Source organism: Triticum dicoccoides, chromosome 1B (assembly GCF_002162155.2).
Source record: "Triticum dicoccoides isolate Atlit2015 ecotype Zavitan chromosome 1B, WEW_v2.0, whole genome shotgun sequence".
NCBI lineage: Eukaryota > Viridiplantae > Streptophyta > Magnoliopsida > Poales > Poaceae > Triticum > Triticum dicoccoides.
Window position 1 is genome coordinate 212,466,075 of NC_041381.1, and position 16,679 is coordinate 212,482,753.

The window sequence follows — 16,679 nt, forward strand, 5'->3', positions numbered from 1 at the left end:
CCAAAAGCTACCCCAAACGCATGTTGCTCCCCCGATTAGAGGAGGAGGCATATAAAGCTACATCACCAGCACACAATACGGCCGACCGGCCACCTCGTGGCCGCGACAGAGAGGCCTCTAGGCCTTCCACTAAAGTCGTACCCCGGCATCACTCGAAAAGCAGAAAGCCACGGGGGAATGCACCGGACTTGCGAGACATATTGGAGGATAAGGCAAGACAATCAAGATCAATCTACGGATCGCGTGGGTGCCCCACGATGCGCGACGAGGATTGTCGCGCCGGATACAGCAACTCCGGCAGGGCCGAACACAGTAGACAAAGCTCGCTTGAGCTACGTCATGACATAGCCCAATATAGAGGCGCCGCACACCCACTATGCTTCATAGATGAAGTAATGGATCATCAAATCCCCGAAGGGTTCAAACCCGTGAACATTGAATCCTACGACGGCACAATAGACCCCGCGGTTTGGATCGAATACTATCTCCTTCATATCCACATGGCCCGCGGTGATGATCTTCACACCATCAAATACCTCCCACTCAAGCTTAAAGGACCAGCTCGGCATTGGCTTAACAGCTTGCCAGCAGAATCAATTGGGTGTTGGGAGGACCTGGAAGCCGCATTCCTTGATAACTTCTAGGGCACATACGTGCGAACACCAGACGCCGATGACCTAAGCCACATAATTTAGCAGCTAGACGAATCGGCCAGACAATTCTGGACACGGTTCTTAACCAAGAAAAATCAAATCATCAACTGTCCGGATGCAGAGGCCCTCGCAGCCTTCAAGCATAACATCCGCGACGAGTGGCTTGCCCGGCACCTAGGACAGGAAAAGCCGAAATCCATGGCAGCCCGCACATCACTCATGACCCGCTTCTGCGCGGGAGAGGACAGCTGGCTAGCCCGCAGTAACAACCTCAGCAAAAATTCTGGCAGTCCGGATACCAAGGACCGCAATGGTAGGTCGCGTCGCAACAAGCACAAACGCCGCGTTAAAGGCGATAATACTGAGGATACGGCAGTCAACGCCGGATTCAGAGGCTCCAAACCCAGTCAGCGGAAAAAGCCATTCAAAAGAACTACTCTGGGTCCGTCCAATTTGGACCGAATACTCGACCGCTCATGCCAGATACACGGCACCCCCGAAAAGCCAGCTAATCACACCAACAGGGATTGTTGGGTATTCAAGCAGGCGGGCAAGTTAATTGCCGAAAACAATGACAAGGGGCCGCATAGCAATGACGAGGAAGAGACCCGACCACCGAACAATAGAGGACAGAAGGGTTTCCCCCCACAAGTGCGGACGGTGAACATGATATACGCAACCCACATACCCAAAAGGGAGCGGAAGCGTGCACTCAGGGATGTATATGCGATGGAGCCAGTCACCCCAAAGTTCAATCCATGGTCCTCCTGCCCGATCACCTTTGATCGAAGGGACCACCCCACCAGCATCCGCCATGGCGGGTTCGCCGCATTGGTTCTAGACCCAATCATCGATGGATTTCACCTCACTAGAGTCCTGATGGACGGCGGCAGCAGCCTGAACCTGCTTTACCAGGATACAGTGTGCAAGATGGGCATAGACCCCTCAAGGATTAAACCCACAAAGACAACCTTCAAGGGCGTCATACCAGGTGTAGAGGCCAATTGTACAGGCTCAGTGACACTGGAAGTGGTCTTCAGATCCCCGGATAACTTCTAAAGCGAGGAGTTAATCTTCGACATAGTTCCGTTCCGCAGCGGCTATCATGCACTGCTCGAACGAACTGGTTTGCAAAATTCAACGCGGTGCCGCACTACGCATACCTCAAGATCAAGATGCCAGGCCCTCGAGGAGTCATCACGGTCAACGGAAACACTGAACGCTCTCTCCGAACGGAGAACATACAGCGACTCTCACGGCAGAAGTGCAGAGCAGCCTCTTAAGGAAATTCTCGAGTCCGGCCGTTAAGAGACCGGACACCGCCAAGCGCGCCCGGAGTAACCTACAACAAGACCACCTGGCACGTTTCGAGCACGCGTAGAAATGCGGCCCCAACCCCAGCCCCTGCAAAATTGCAAAACCAGTACCCCGCGTACATAACTACGCTCTGGAGATACCATGGGCATAGGGGGAGGGGCACGACCACGGCAGGCCCAGAGTGCGGCTCAACCACACCAGGGGCTCCCAAGTGTGTCATCCTTTTTCTTTCCTTTTTTTTCTTTTTTTCTTATCCTCAGGACTCCGTTTACCAGAGACCCTGTCCGGCAGTAGACCTGCCGAACTCACGATGCAACAGCCAGGGAAAAAAGAAAGGTCACGCCGAGTATCCAGGTGGTCTCCATTACGAGCATTATACCTGTTTTATACACCATTCTGCAGCCTACCCCTGGAGGGGGACATGCTAAATAGTTCCATCCCTTGCTTATCGCACTATTTGTATCATTCTGCATTCATGGCAGTACTTTTTGAATAAACAATGCATCGCTTTTTGCCTACCACTGCATTCCTTTCTTATACATATGTTCATCTATGACATGTTGTATCCGTACACTTTGGTACGGCTCAATACACTAGGGGCTTAAGTTCCCCACATTTTGGTGTGATAAGTCCGAACACTTTCACAAGTGCGGCACCCCGAACTTATAGCATTATATGCATCGACTCCGAATCATGTCTTGGGTCAATAGTTGGGTTTGCCTGGCTCCCATGTTTTGGTACCTTACGTTCCGTTATATCGGCTAAGGTAGCGCTGGGACAACCACTGCGGTTGTGCCCCAGTTGAGCTGGGCGAGCACCTCAGTGGAGAAAGCTAAAACTGGCCGTCATGATGGGGCGAGAGCCGGTCGCTGTTCGAGAGGTTTTTTCGAGTCCCTAAAGACTTATGCCGCTTAGAGTGAGGAACCGGCTTTGTCCGGCCCAGGCGTGGATAGTGCCCCGAATTCGGCCTTCCGAACACTAGGGGCTTCGCCGAAATTTAAAATTATAGAATTCTATGGCTAAGTGAGAGTGTTCAAGCATTATAAGTTTGGTTGCCTCGTTCGTTGTGTTGAGCGCCTCCCTAGATGGACCCAAAAATGGGAACAAGAGCGCTCAAGTTTATCCCGAACACCCCAGCACTCGTGGAATGGGGGCTGAAGCCGACGACTTGCCATCTCTCAGATTTGATAAACGGTCGCACAAAAGGTAATATTTTAAATTAACAAGCGTTGTTTAGCGCATATGAACAAAGTTTTCAGCGCACAGGATAACAAAATGCGAGTCTACTCAAATATTACATCCTTGGAGCACTCACCCGCAATAATGCGGGCACCCTTCAGGACACCCTTATAATACATCTCGGGCTGCGATACTCCTTGCCCGGCGGTGGCGCGTCCGTCACAAGCTTCTCAGCGTCCATCCTGCCCCAGTGCACTTTAGCACGGGCAAGGGCCCGACGGGCACCTTCAATGCAGGCGGAGTGCTTGATGACTTCAACCCAGGGACACGCATCCACCAGCCGCCGCACCAGGCCGAAGTAGCTCCCAGGCATGGCCTCTTTGGGCCACAGCCAAACTATAAGGCCCTTCATGGCCTGTTCGGCCACCTTGTGGAGCTCGACTAGCTGCTTCAGCTGATCGCTAAGGGGCACCGGATGTCCGGCCTCAGCATACTGAGACCAGAACACCTTCTCCGTCGAGCTCCGCTCCTCGGCTCTGTAGAAAGCGGCAGCATCGGACACGCTACGGGGCAGATCTGCGAATGCTCCTGGAGAGCTCCGAATTCGGGTAAGTAACAGGTAATTCACTTTTACATGCTTGCTTTGCATGAAGAATGCCTTATCCGCCGCTATCTTCTTTAATGCCTCAATTTCCTGGAGGGCCTTGTGGGCTTTGGCCTTCGCGGCTTTGGCACTCTCAAGAGCCGACGCAAGCTCGGACTCTCGAGTCTTTGAGTCACGCTCCAAACTCTCGTGTTTTTCCACGAGAGCCTGGAGCTCTTGCCGTACCTCCACCACCCGCGCCTCCTGCTTCTCTCGCTCGGCGCGTTCCGCGGCCGCATTGCGTTCGGCCGCGGACATCGCCTCCTTCAGGATCGCTACCTCGTTTGTAGCCCCTGGAATACCCATGTTATCCTTGTTATTCCTCTTGCAACCAAATCCTTTTCTGTAAGGTACAACTTTCATAAGGTGTTACTCACCTTCCTTGTCCTCGAGCTTCTTCTTGGCACGTCCGATCTCGTTCTCGGACCGCTCGAGGCTCTGCTTCAAGGCATTGACCTCCGTCGTCAGTGCGGCAGAGGTCAGCAGCGCAGCCTGCATTCCCATATTGACATATTTTTGTTAAGACTCCTGCGTATATCTTTTTAGATCCTCAGTCCGGCTTTTCTTTCCGAACACCGAACCGAGCATCAGGGGCTACTGCCTATGCGGTACTATTTTACATATATTAAAATTCTTACCTCAAAGCCTGTTAGAAGGCTGCTGCAGGCTTCGGTCAGCCCGCTTTTGGCGAGCTGAACCTTCTGAAAAACCGCACACATGACAGTGCGGTGTTCCTCTTCGATGGAAGCGCCATGGAGCGCCTCCAGCAAGTTATCCGGCGCCTCCGGTTGGACAGAGGCCGCCGGTATCACAGTCTTGCCCTTCTTACGAAGGGGCCACCCGCCGGACTCCGGAATCACTTCAGGTTCCGGTGCGGAGTCCGGTCCATAGTCCGGGAGGTTGCCCTGCGGCACCTCCGAAGCCTCCTCCTCCTGGTGGGTCCCTTCCCAGGATCCCACCTCGGCGTCGCCAGCATCGCGGGGGGTGGAGGCGGTCGGAAGAGAAGTGCTATCCACATCCGACATACCCAAGGACCCGCTCGATGAAGCGGGAAGATCGTCCTTGGGCGGACTACAGGGTTGTATGCGGCATTAGAAAGACACCATGTGACAAAAAGAAAAATTATGAGTTATTCGGGAGTCCGGATACTTACGATCTCGCCAGGGGCTTGGCCCTTGAGGGCCACTCCTCATCGCCATCACCGGCGGTGGTGGAACAGTCCGGGGGAAGGGTCCTTCCCTTCTTGGACCCTTCGGCCTCCCTCGTTGGGGAGGCCTTCCTCTTCTTCTCTCCCCCCGGTGGGGGGGAGGCCTCTTTCTTCTCCTCCTCATCCTCGTGGGAGGAGTCCGCCTCGGAGTCATCGGATGATGAATCCGATAACACCTGACGTCGGGAACTCCTCCGGGTTCCTATGGCCTTCTTCTTGGCCTTCTTATCTGGCACCACATAATGCGCCGGGACTAGCAGCCCTGTCAAACGGGCATCCGCTGGGTCTTCTGGAAGGGGAGCCGGACAGTTAACCTGTCCAGACGTCTCCTGCCAGGCCTGTTAAAGGTATTGGGAGTTTAGATCCCACATAGAGTCAAACTATGAAAAGCAAGTGTCCCATAAAGGATAACATGGCTTACCTCGCCAGCCGGACGCTGCAAGCTGAATCCGCGATCTTCGGTAGCGGATGCAGGGGCCTCAGCGCCCTTGTACAGCACCTTCTAGGCATCTTCGTACGTAGTGTCGAAGAGCCCGCTCAAGGTCCGGTGCTGTGCCGGATCAAACTCCCACAAATTGAAGTCCCGCTGTTGGCAGGGGAGAATCCGGCGGATGAGCATGACCTGGATCACGTTGACAAGCTTGAGCTTCTTGTTCACCAGGGTTTGGAGACAGGATTGGAGTCCGGTCAGCTCTTCCGAACTACCCCACAGTAGGCCCTTCTCTTTCCAGGAAGTAAGCCGCATGGGGATGCCAGATCTGAATTCGGGGACCGCTGCCCATTCAGGGTCACGCGGCTTGGTGATGTAGAACCATCCCGATTTCCACCCTTTGATGGTTTCCACGAAGGCGCCCTCGAGCCAGGTGACGTTGGGCATCTTGCCCACCATGGCGCCTCCGCACTCCGCTTGGCTGCCCTTCACAACCTTCGGCTTGACATTGAAGGTCTTGAGCCACAAGCCAAAGTGGGGCTGGATGCAGAGGAAGGCCTCGCACACGACGATAAACGCTGAAATGTTGAGGATGAAATTCGGGGCCAGATCATGGAAATCCAGGCCATAGTAGAACATGAGCCCCCGGACAAAGGGGTGGAGTGGGAAGCCCAGTCCGCGGAGGAAATGGGGAAGGAATACCACCCTCTCATGGGGCCCGGGGGTGGGGATGAGCTGCCCCTCGTCGGGGAGCCGGTGCGCGATATTGCTGGACAAATATCCGGCGCTGCGCAGCTTCTTGATGTGCCCCTCCGTAACGGAGGAGGCCATCCACTTGCCTCCTCCTCCGGACATGGTTGGAGAAGGTTGAGGTGAGATGTGCGGACTTGGGCGCTGGAGCTCGAGTGCACGGAGATGGATAAGCAAAGGAGGAGGAAGGCGTAGGTAAAAAGGTGGATCCTTATCCCCTTATATATGGGCGGACGAAACTATGCGTCCCCACCAGCCTGGTAAAACTCACTTATCTCCAAAGCGCCACAATCAATGGCGCGGTTGGGTTACCCGCGTCCGTATTGATGAGAATCCCGGAATAAGGGGACACGATCTCTGCTTCGACAAGACGTGCCAAGGAAACCGCTTCGCTAAACGCGCTGAGGTGGAATAATAAAAACGATTCGAGTAAAGGCTTGGTTGTGGTGTGACGTCACGCCACAAAATATGTCAGCAGATTGAACTTGTGTAAATATTATTCTCTCTACGGTGGTATGTGGAATTTGTTTTGTAGAGCCGGACACTATCCTGGTGTTCAAAATCTTCTATGAATTATTCGGAGGAGGAACCCACCTTGTAATGCCGAAGACAATATGCGCGCCGGACTCGTCGTCATTGAAGCCTGGTTCAGGGGCAACTGAGGGAGTCCTGGACTAGGGGGTGTCCGGATAGCCGAACTATCATCATTGGCCGGACTCCAAGACTATGAAGATACAAGATTGAAGACTTCGTCCCGTGTCCGGATGGGACTTTCCTTGGCGTGGAAGTCAAGCTTGGCAAATACGGATATGTAGATCTCCTACCATTGTAACCGACTCTGTGTAACCCTAGCCCTCTCCGGTGTCTATATAAACCGGAGGGTTTTAGTCCATAGGACGAACAACAATCATACCATAGGATAGCTTCTAGGGTTTGGCCTCTTTGATCTCGTGGTAGATCTACTCTTGTACTACCCATATCATCAATATCAATCAAGCAGGAGTAGGGTTTTACCTCCATCGAGAGGGCCCGAACCTGGGTAAAAACATCATGTCCCTTGTCTCCTGTTACCATCCGCCTAGACGCACAGTTCGGGGCCCCCTACCCGAGATCCGCCAGTTTTGACACTGACATTGGTGCTTTCATTTACAGTTCCTCTGTGTCGTCACCTATAGGCCCGATGGCTCCTTCGATCATCAATAACAACACGGTCCAGGGTGAGACTTTTCTCCCCGGACAGATCTTCGTATTCGGCGGCTTTGCACTGCCGGCCAATTCGCTTGGCCATCTGGAGAAGATCGAAAGCTACGCCCTTGGCCATCAGGTCAGATTTGGAAGTTTGAACTACACGGCCGACATCCGCGGAGACTTCATCTTCGACAGATTCGATCCACAGCCGAGCGCGCCGCACTGTCTCAATGGGTATGATTTAGCTCTGCTGCCGGACAGTGTCCTGGAGGCCGCACGAGAGTCCGCTCCGACCCTTAATCCGGAGCCGACTGCGCAGATCAAGGATCAGTGGCTAGACACCGTCTCGGGGGCTGCTACCTCTATAGTGATGGAGCCGAATACCGACCTTGTCCCTTGTGAAGCTCGTGACTCCGAGGTGCCGGACTCCTCGCCGGACTCCGAACCTCCCGCGCCCCTACCAATCGAATCCGATTGGGCGCCGATCATGGAGTTCACCGCTGCGGACATCTTTCAGCACTCGCCTTTTGGCGACATCCTAAATTCGCTAAAGTATCTCCCGTTATCAGGAGAGCCCTGGCCGGACTACGGCCAGGGCGGTTGGGATGCGGACGACGAAGAAATTCAAATCCCACCCACCACCCACTTTGTAACCACTGTCGACAATCTAACCGACATGCTAGACTTCAACTCCGAGGACATCGACGGTATGGACGACGATGCCGGAGACAACCAAGAACCAGCGCCTACGGGGCAGTGGAAGGCCACCTCGTCATACGATATATACATGGTGGACATCCCAAAAGATGGGAATGGCGATGGAAAAGTGGAGGAAGACCCCTCCAAGAAACAGCCTAAGCGTCGACGTCAGCGACGCCGCTCTAAATCCCGCCATAGCAAGAATGGAGATTCCGGCACCGGAGACAATAACACCCCTGACAGTGCCAAAGACAACCCCCTCCAGCAAGATTCAGCACAGGAGGATGAAGAAGCTAGCCCTCATGAGAGAGCGGTAGACAAAGAGGTAGAGGACGATAATTACATGCCTCCCTCCGGAGATGAGGCAAGCCTTGACAACGACGAATTCATCGTGCCTGAGGATCCCGTCGAACAAGAGCATTTTAAATGCAGGCTTATGGCCACGGCAAGCAGCCTCAAGAAAAAGCAGCAACAGCTTAGAGCTAACCAAGATTTGCTAGCCGACAGATGGACTGAAGTCCTTGCGGCCGAAGAGTACGAACTCGAACGCCCCTCCAAAAGCTACCCCAAAGGCAAGCTGCTCCCCCGATTAGAGGAGGAGGCATATAAAGCTACATCACCAGCGCACAATACGGCCGACCGGCCAACTCGTGGCCGCGACAGAGAGGCCTCTAGGCCTTCCACTAAAGCCGTACCCTGGCATCGCTCGAAAAGCACAAAGCCACGGGGGAATGCGCCGGACTTGCGAGAAAATATTGGATGATAAGGCAAGACAATCAAGATCGATCTACGGATCGCGTGGGCGCCCCACGATGCGCGATGAGGATCGTCGCACCGGATACAGCAACTCCGGCAGGGCCGAACACAGTAGACAAAGCTCGCTTGAGCTACGTCGTGACATAGCCCAATATAGAGGCGCCGCACACCCACTATGCTTCATAGATGAAGTAATGGATCATCAAATCCCCGAAGGGTTCAAACCCGTGAACATTGAATCCTACGACGGCACAATAGACCCCGCGGTTTGGATCGAAGACTATCTCCTTCATATCCACATGGCCCGCGGTGATGATCTTCACGCCATCAAATACCTCCCACTCAAACTTAAAGGACCAGCTCGGCATTGGCTTAATAGCTTGCCAGCAGAATCAATTGGGTGTTGGGAGGACTTGGAAGTCGCATTCCTTGATAACTTCCAGGGCACATACGTGCGAACACCAGACGCCGATGACCTAAGCCACACAATTCAGCAGCCAGACGAATCGACCAGACAATTCTGGACACGGTTCTTAACTAAGAAAAATCAAATCGTCGACTGTCCGGATGCAGAGGCCCTCGCAACCTTCAAGCATAACATCCACGACGAGTGGCTGGCGTAGGATGAAGATGGTCTCTCTCAAACAATCCTGCAACCAAATAACAAAGAGTCTCTTGTATCCCCAACACACCCAATACAATGGTAAATTGTATAGGTGCACTAGTTCGGCGAAGAGATGGTGATACAAGTGCGATATGGATGGTAGATATAGGTTTTTGTAATCTGAAAATATAAAAACAGCAAGGTAACTAATGATAAAAGTGAGCATAAATGGTATTGCAATTGTAGGAAACAAGGCATAGGGTTCATACTTTCACTACTGCAAGTTCTCTCAACAATAATAACATAATTGGATCATATAACTATCCCTCAACATACAACAAAGAGTCACTCCAAAGCCACTAATAGCATAGAACAAACGAAGGGATTATGGTAGTGTACGAAACCACTACAAAGTTATTCTTTCGGATCGATCTATTCAAGAGTTCGTACTAGAATAACACCTTAAGACACAAACCAATCAAAACCCTAATGTCACCTAGATACTCCATTGTCACCTCAAGTATCCGTGGGCATGATTATACGATATGCATCACACAATCTCAGATTCATAAATCCAACCAACACAAAGTACTTCAAAGAGTGCCCCAAAGTTTCTACCGGAGAGTCAAGACGAAAACGTGTGTCAACCCCTATGCACAGGTTCATGGGCGGAACCCGCAAGTTGATCACCAAAACATACATCAAGTGGATCACGTGAATATCCCATTGTCACCACAGATAAGCACGGCAAGACATACATCAAGTGTTCTCAAATCCTTAAAGACTCAGTCCGATAAGATAACTTCAAGAGGAAAACTCAATTCATCACAAGAGAAACATCATAAGATCCAACTATAACAGCAAAGCTCGCGATACATCAAGATCGTGCCATAGAGAGAACACGAGAGAGAGATATCAAACACATAGCTACTGATACATACCCTCGGCCCCGAGGGTGAACTACTCCCTCCTCGTCATGAGAGCGCCGGGATGATGAAGATGGCCATCGGTGAAGGATCCGCTGAGGGAGTCCTGGACTAGGGGTGTCCGGATAGCCGAATCATCATTGGCCGGACTCCAAGACTATGAAGATACAAGATTGAAGACTTCGTCCCGTGTCCGGATGGGACTTTCCTTGGCGTGGAAGGCAAGCTTGGAAATACGGATATGTAGATCTCCTACCATTGTAACCGACTCTGTGTAACCCTAGCCCTCTCTGGTGTCTATATAAACCGGAGGGTTTTAGTCCATAGGACGAACAACAATCATACCATAGGCTAGCTTCTAGGGTTTAGCCTCTTTGATCTCGTGGTAGATCTACTCTTGTACTACCCATATCATCAATATGAATCAAGCAGGAGTAGGGTTTTACCTCCATCGAGAGGGCCCGAACCTGGGTAAAAACATCGTGTCCCTTGTCTCCTGTTACCATCCGCCTAGACGCACAGTTCGGAACCCCCTACCCGAGATCCGCCGATTTTGACACCGACATCCGCCCTCTGGCAGGGTGCCGGAACGGGCTCCCGAGAGGTTTTTGGTGGCTACAGAGGCTTGCGGCGGCAGAACTCCCAATCTATCTTTGTATTCAATGGTTTTAGGGTATATGGGAATATATAGGCGAAAGAAGTCGGTCGGGGGAGCCTCGAGGGGCCCATGAGACAGGGGGCGCGCCCAGGACAGGAGGGCGCGCCCTCCTATCTCCTGGCCTCCTCGAAGCTTCCCTGGCTTGTACTCCAAGTCTCCCGGATCATGTTTGTTCCAAAATCACGCTCCCGAAGGTTTCATTCCGTTTGGACTCCATTTGATATTCCTTTTCTTCGAAATACTGAAACAGGCAATAAAACAGCAATATGGGCTGGGCCTCCGGTTAATAGGTTAGTCCCAAAAGTAATATAAAAGTGTATAATAAAGCCCGTAATCATTCAAAACAGATAATAAAATAGCATGAATGCTTCATAAATTATACATACGTTGGAGACGTATCACCCGTCCCCCCCCCACACACACACAATTCGTTCTCTCGCCGGACACGAACACAGGAGCACATTAACCCCCCCTCTCTCTTCTAAGTCCGGACCCCAATATAGGTCTCTATCACTTTGCCTCTCGGGAATGCACACATCTCTGCCCCCACTCTCTAGGTCTCCTGGCATCTCTCTTTCCCAAGCACACGCACTATATAGAGTGTATCTTTCCCATACACACAAAACGTCGCCCCCAAACATCTATCTCCCTAGTTACGTGGTTCTTGCACACTCACCTCACTCACCAGCCCCACTGCAAACAAGCACCATTTGTCTCCTTGTGCACCACTTTCGTCTTTCTATCTCTCCCACATGCGGACCCGACCGAGCTCCTTCCCCATATACATATATGCGTGACTCTTTCCATAGCTCCATAATGTATCATCGTTCTCAATATCGTACGTTGTTCTCTACACCATCTATTCTGGATCTCTCATGAAGTCTCGATCACACACATGATGACTCGCTTCCCTTGCATCTCCATACATAGGCCACTTTCGAACAACATCAACCTTGTCTCCCTATCTATACGCCACTTCCACACACAAACGACCCCTCTCCCCCCCCTCTTCCTCCCTCTCTCCCTCGCTAGCTCTCTCTCTCTCTCTCGCTCGCTCGCTCGCTCTCACACCCCTGTCCCACACACACTCGATGTCTCTTCCAAATAGTCTGCTCCCCGCCCACACCCATGCTATCCCGCTACTACACATGCATCTCTCTCTCTTGGACACACATGTCACACCATTTCCCCTTCCCTACTAGGTTTATATCATTAGTGGTCTCTCTTATCCACAGACACTCACTCCCTCTCACGCACATGCTCAAGCACAAACACACACAGACACGCACAAACACCCATCTATCTGGATCCTTCTTTTAAGACACACACCCTTGCATATTCTCTCCAGCTCTAGGTATGTATATATCCCCCCTCTCTCTAGCTCACATGCACACTAAAATTCTCCATCTCTAACTCACACATCTCTACCCATGTCCGCATGTGTATCTCACACACTCACTCTCTGATTATGTCTATGTGTCTCCATGTTACACAACACAAAGCCCCATCACATGTCTCTCTCTATCCTCCACACACAGAGACACAAAGAATCTCTTGTCATTGCCTCAGTCTCTACACATATCACACACGCACACGCTGTCTCTCTCTCGCACACACTTTCAACCAAGGTTTTCTCGTGAATAACTTACTGTCTATTCATCAACAGTAATGGCAGTATGATGAGCATGAGACGTGAAAACGAATAAATCTACACGTCTGTAGACCACCTACTATGACTACTAGGACTAGAGCTAGATGAAAGCACGCCGCCGTCACCCCCTCCTTATCGGCAATGGGAAAACCTTTGTTTTACACAGTCGGGAAGTCATCGTGCTAAGGCCCCACATGCTCAGCCGTTGAATAGAATGTAGATCCAAGTTTATGCAAACAAGTATGGATAACACGTTTGTATCTCCATACTTATATCTCTTCTCTCTCTTATAAAAAACTAGCAAGATGTCCGTGCGTTGCACGGAACATCAAGATGCATTTGTATGAGTAGTTTATGTTGTGAGAGAAAAGGATGAACGAGGGAAGTACTTATCTGCAAGTGTGGAGAGAGATGCGGGTATCTTTTTGCAAAATTTTCATAGTTTGCTTTTGATTCGTCAAATATAGATCGGGCGGTCTATATTACATGATGGCAGGTACACCATCATCACCAACTCGGTATTTTATAAGAGTAGAGATAACTAGCAAGATGCCCGTGCATTGCATGGAACATCAAGATGCATTTGTATGAGTAGTTTATCTTGTGAGGGAAAAGGATGAACGTGGGCCTTATTTGCAAATGTGGATAGGGGTGTGGGTATCCTTTAGCAAAATTGCCATAGTTTCCTTCCTATCCGTAAGATATAAATAGAATGGCCTATATTCAGGATGGCATGCACACCATCATCACCAACTCTGTTTTTATAAGAGTAGAGAAAACCGAGTTGGTGATGATGGTATGCCTGCCATCTTGCAATATAGACCGTCCGATCTATATCTGATGGATAGAAAGAAAACTAAAAGATACCAGCACCTCTCTCCACATTTGTAGACAAGGCATTCCCTCGTTCATCCTTATCTCCCACAACCTCACTGTTGAGCAATTAAAAAAGGAAAGCCTACGGAACAATTTGGCATGCTGGTTGCTGCCGACGTCGTCCATCCCCATGCCTCTGCTAAGTTCGACCACCAATCACCACCACACCCCACTCCTCCTTACCTTATCTCTCCTCTTTCTCGAGATATCATTAGTTTTTACACATGGGATTACCCCGCATGGGTCAATCACAACATGTGTTTTATAAAAAAATCCACCTTGATGTTCCGTGCAATGCACGGGCATCTTGCTAGTACTCCTACAGAAGACTTAGTTGGTGATGATGGTGTGTCTGCCATCTTTTCATTTCTGACCATTAGATCTACATCTAACGACTGTGAGGTAAGTTGTTGCCTTTTCTCACCAACATCCCACTTCTCTACCCAATTTGCAAAAAGCCCCTTAATTAGTATCTTAAAACCAATCACATCCCTCCCTCACATCACCAAAACAGCCCAAGGAATATATTCTGATTGAAACATAATATATTTTTAGTGACATATGTATATCAAAATTAGAGTGTTTTCTATCAGGTTTGTGAATAAGTATTATTCTAATTATGATCTGTTGCAACGCACGTGCACATTGCTAGTATTTCCAACCATGCAAAAAAATTGCTAGTATTTCTAGAGTTTCGAGTTTTCCATCAAGATATTAGTCACTCATGGTTGATATTTAGTTCGAATTACATACACATATGCACTATGTAACTAGCCGTGCTTATTGGCTTCCAAAGCTTAACTTTCGCTCCTACTTACAGTATGTAGAGTATTTAACAAAAAACTACCACTTTCAACCAGCCCTAAGAAGAAACTATTGTACAAAAAATAGCAAAAACATACCCAAAATTTCTAAATCTGCACCAAAAAAATTCTACCTAGTGCCGATTAGGTTCGTTTAAACCTGTTTATGACAGGGTTGGCCCACACGTCCGTGCTGACAAGGCACCTTAAACCAACACCGTTTGTTTGACCGTTGACATGAGGGACCCACATATGAGCTTCTATCCTCTTATTCCTCCTCCAATCATTATTTTTCCTGAAAAGTGATAAGCGAGCTGGCCGCTGCTCTGCCGGACGGGGCAGACACCGCGCTGGCCTCCGCACGGGTTGGCTGGCTGGCCCGAGCGTTGCTCACGCGCGAGCATGCCACCGCGCTGACCTTCGCTCGAGCCAGATGTCTGGCCTTAGCGCGGCGCGCGCGAGCAAGCCACTACACCACTGTGCCAACCTAGCTAGCAAAGCTTGTAGACAAGCAGCTGGATGCATCCAGCAGGGTGTGTGCTAGCTTGGCTAGCTAGCGGCCGCGAGCACCGGACGGAGCAAGCATCCGGGCAGCCGCAATATGGGCTCTGCGCCGCTGGCGCTTTTGACCTCGCCTTCTGCCAGCGGTAGTAGGTGCATCCCATGGCCGAGGATGACTAGGTGGACGGGCCGGAGGTAGGAGGTAACTCGGGGATTTTTGTCCAGACTGACATGTAGGTCCCACAAGTCATAACGCCTAACTTGCCCGTCAAATAGAAGGTGTTGACTTAAGGGGCGACATGGGTTGAAATGTGCCTATAATGCAATTGGTAGTTTAGTCCGACGGATTAAGAAAATTTCGGTATGTGTTGGCTAATTTTTGTACAGTAGTGGTTTCTTGGTAGGGATGGGTGGAAAGTGGTACTTTCTTGCTAGTGGTTTCTTGTAAGGAATAATGTACTAGCGAAAAAGGCGATTCTAGGTTGTGTTGTACTCCAACGAGTAATACTATTGGTCGCGGGAGTGTATAGCTCGTTTTGTCGATTCGATCCTGGCCGAACGCATTGCGGCCTTTTTTTAAATAGTAACCTCGCTGCGAGCCAATATTGTACACCGGTAGTTTGACTTTTGAAGTCGAACGGACGTGTCGCACCACAATTTGGGTGCACTGGATAGTCCAGCCACGTGAACGGGTTTTCCCTCCCATCATCTCATGGTTCGCGTACTAGAGTAGTACTCCTATATATCAATTCACACCGTGCAAAGTTTTTCGCCCACGTGCTCGCCCTAGCTGCACCTTGCTTGCAGCTTCCTCATTAGCTACCATATTTAAACTAGCGCCTCCTAATTAAGCCCAAGGAGCAGGAAAAGCATGGTGTGGCATTGGGAACTATGCAATATGGCTCTGTATGTAAAGTGCTACTACTCTGTAGCTTGTGGCATTGCACGCATGGACTTCGCTCCATTATCGGCTCTAAACTCTACAAAATAAATTCCTCTTGACATGATTTTTTTGAAAGGGAGGCAAAAGCTTTGCCTCATCTCATTCATAAAGAAGGAACTAACAAAGTTCAAAGAGATCCATTACACCTCACAAATGAAAGCGAAAAGCCTAGTCTCGTTGTATCAAAGAACTCAAATGTTTTGCCCCCGCAGTAACCGTCGCTGATAAACAGGCTGCTAGTGTGTGCAGAGGAGGAGCGGTTGAGTAGGCCAGCTATGCGCTCAAATAGAGCACGGAGAGTATGCACTATGCAGGTGTACTATCCCTACATTAATAGTACAACGACGGTTCTAGAGAACTGGTGCACTATAGAAGTACAGTACATCGCACTACTAGTTGAAAAAGTAGTACTACTACTGCTACAGTACTACGTAGTAAATAATAGTCGCACCATCGCGGAGCACTAGGCACTACCACTATGTGTGCCCGCATAACTTCCTTAACCAAGGGATGAGGCCCTACGGTTACGCTCTTGTCTCCTCCTTGCCAGTCCCCCTCCCCCCGAAGAGACCAAGGCAGTTCGTCGCTGCTCCCATGGATTCGCTAGGCGTTCTCCTCCTCGTCGGGGCTGGGAGACCTTGGACGATGATCCTCTAGGAGAAATCGCACGCCGCTCCGACGTCCTCACTGCCACAAGACTCGTTGCTTCTTGCACCAACTATTTTAAGATGGTGCTTAAACATGCTTGGGAAAAGGCCATGCTTGTTGGTCTTCCATGCGTCCTCGAGGAGAAGGTTATTCGATGGGGCAATCCATTGAATAGTCGACCGCAGCATGGTCGTGCTTGCATATTGACTCCACTAGAGTAGCCGATGTTGAGAGGTAGCCGGATTTT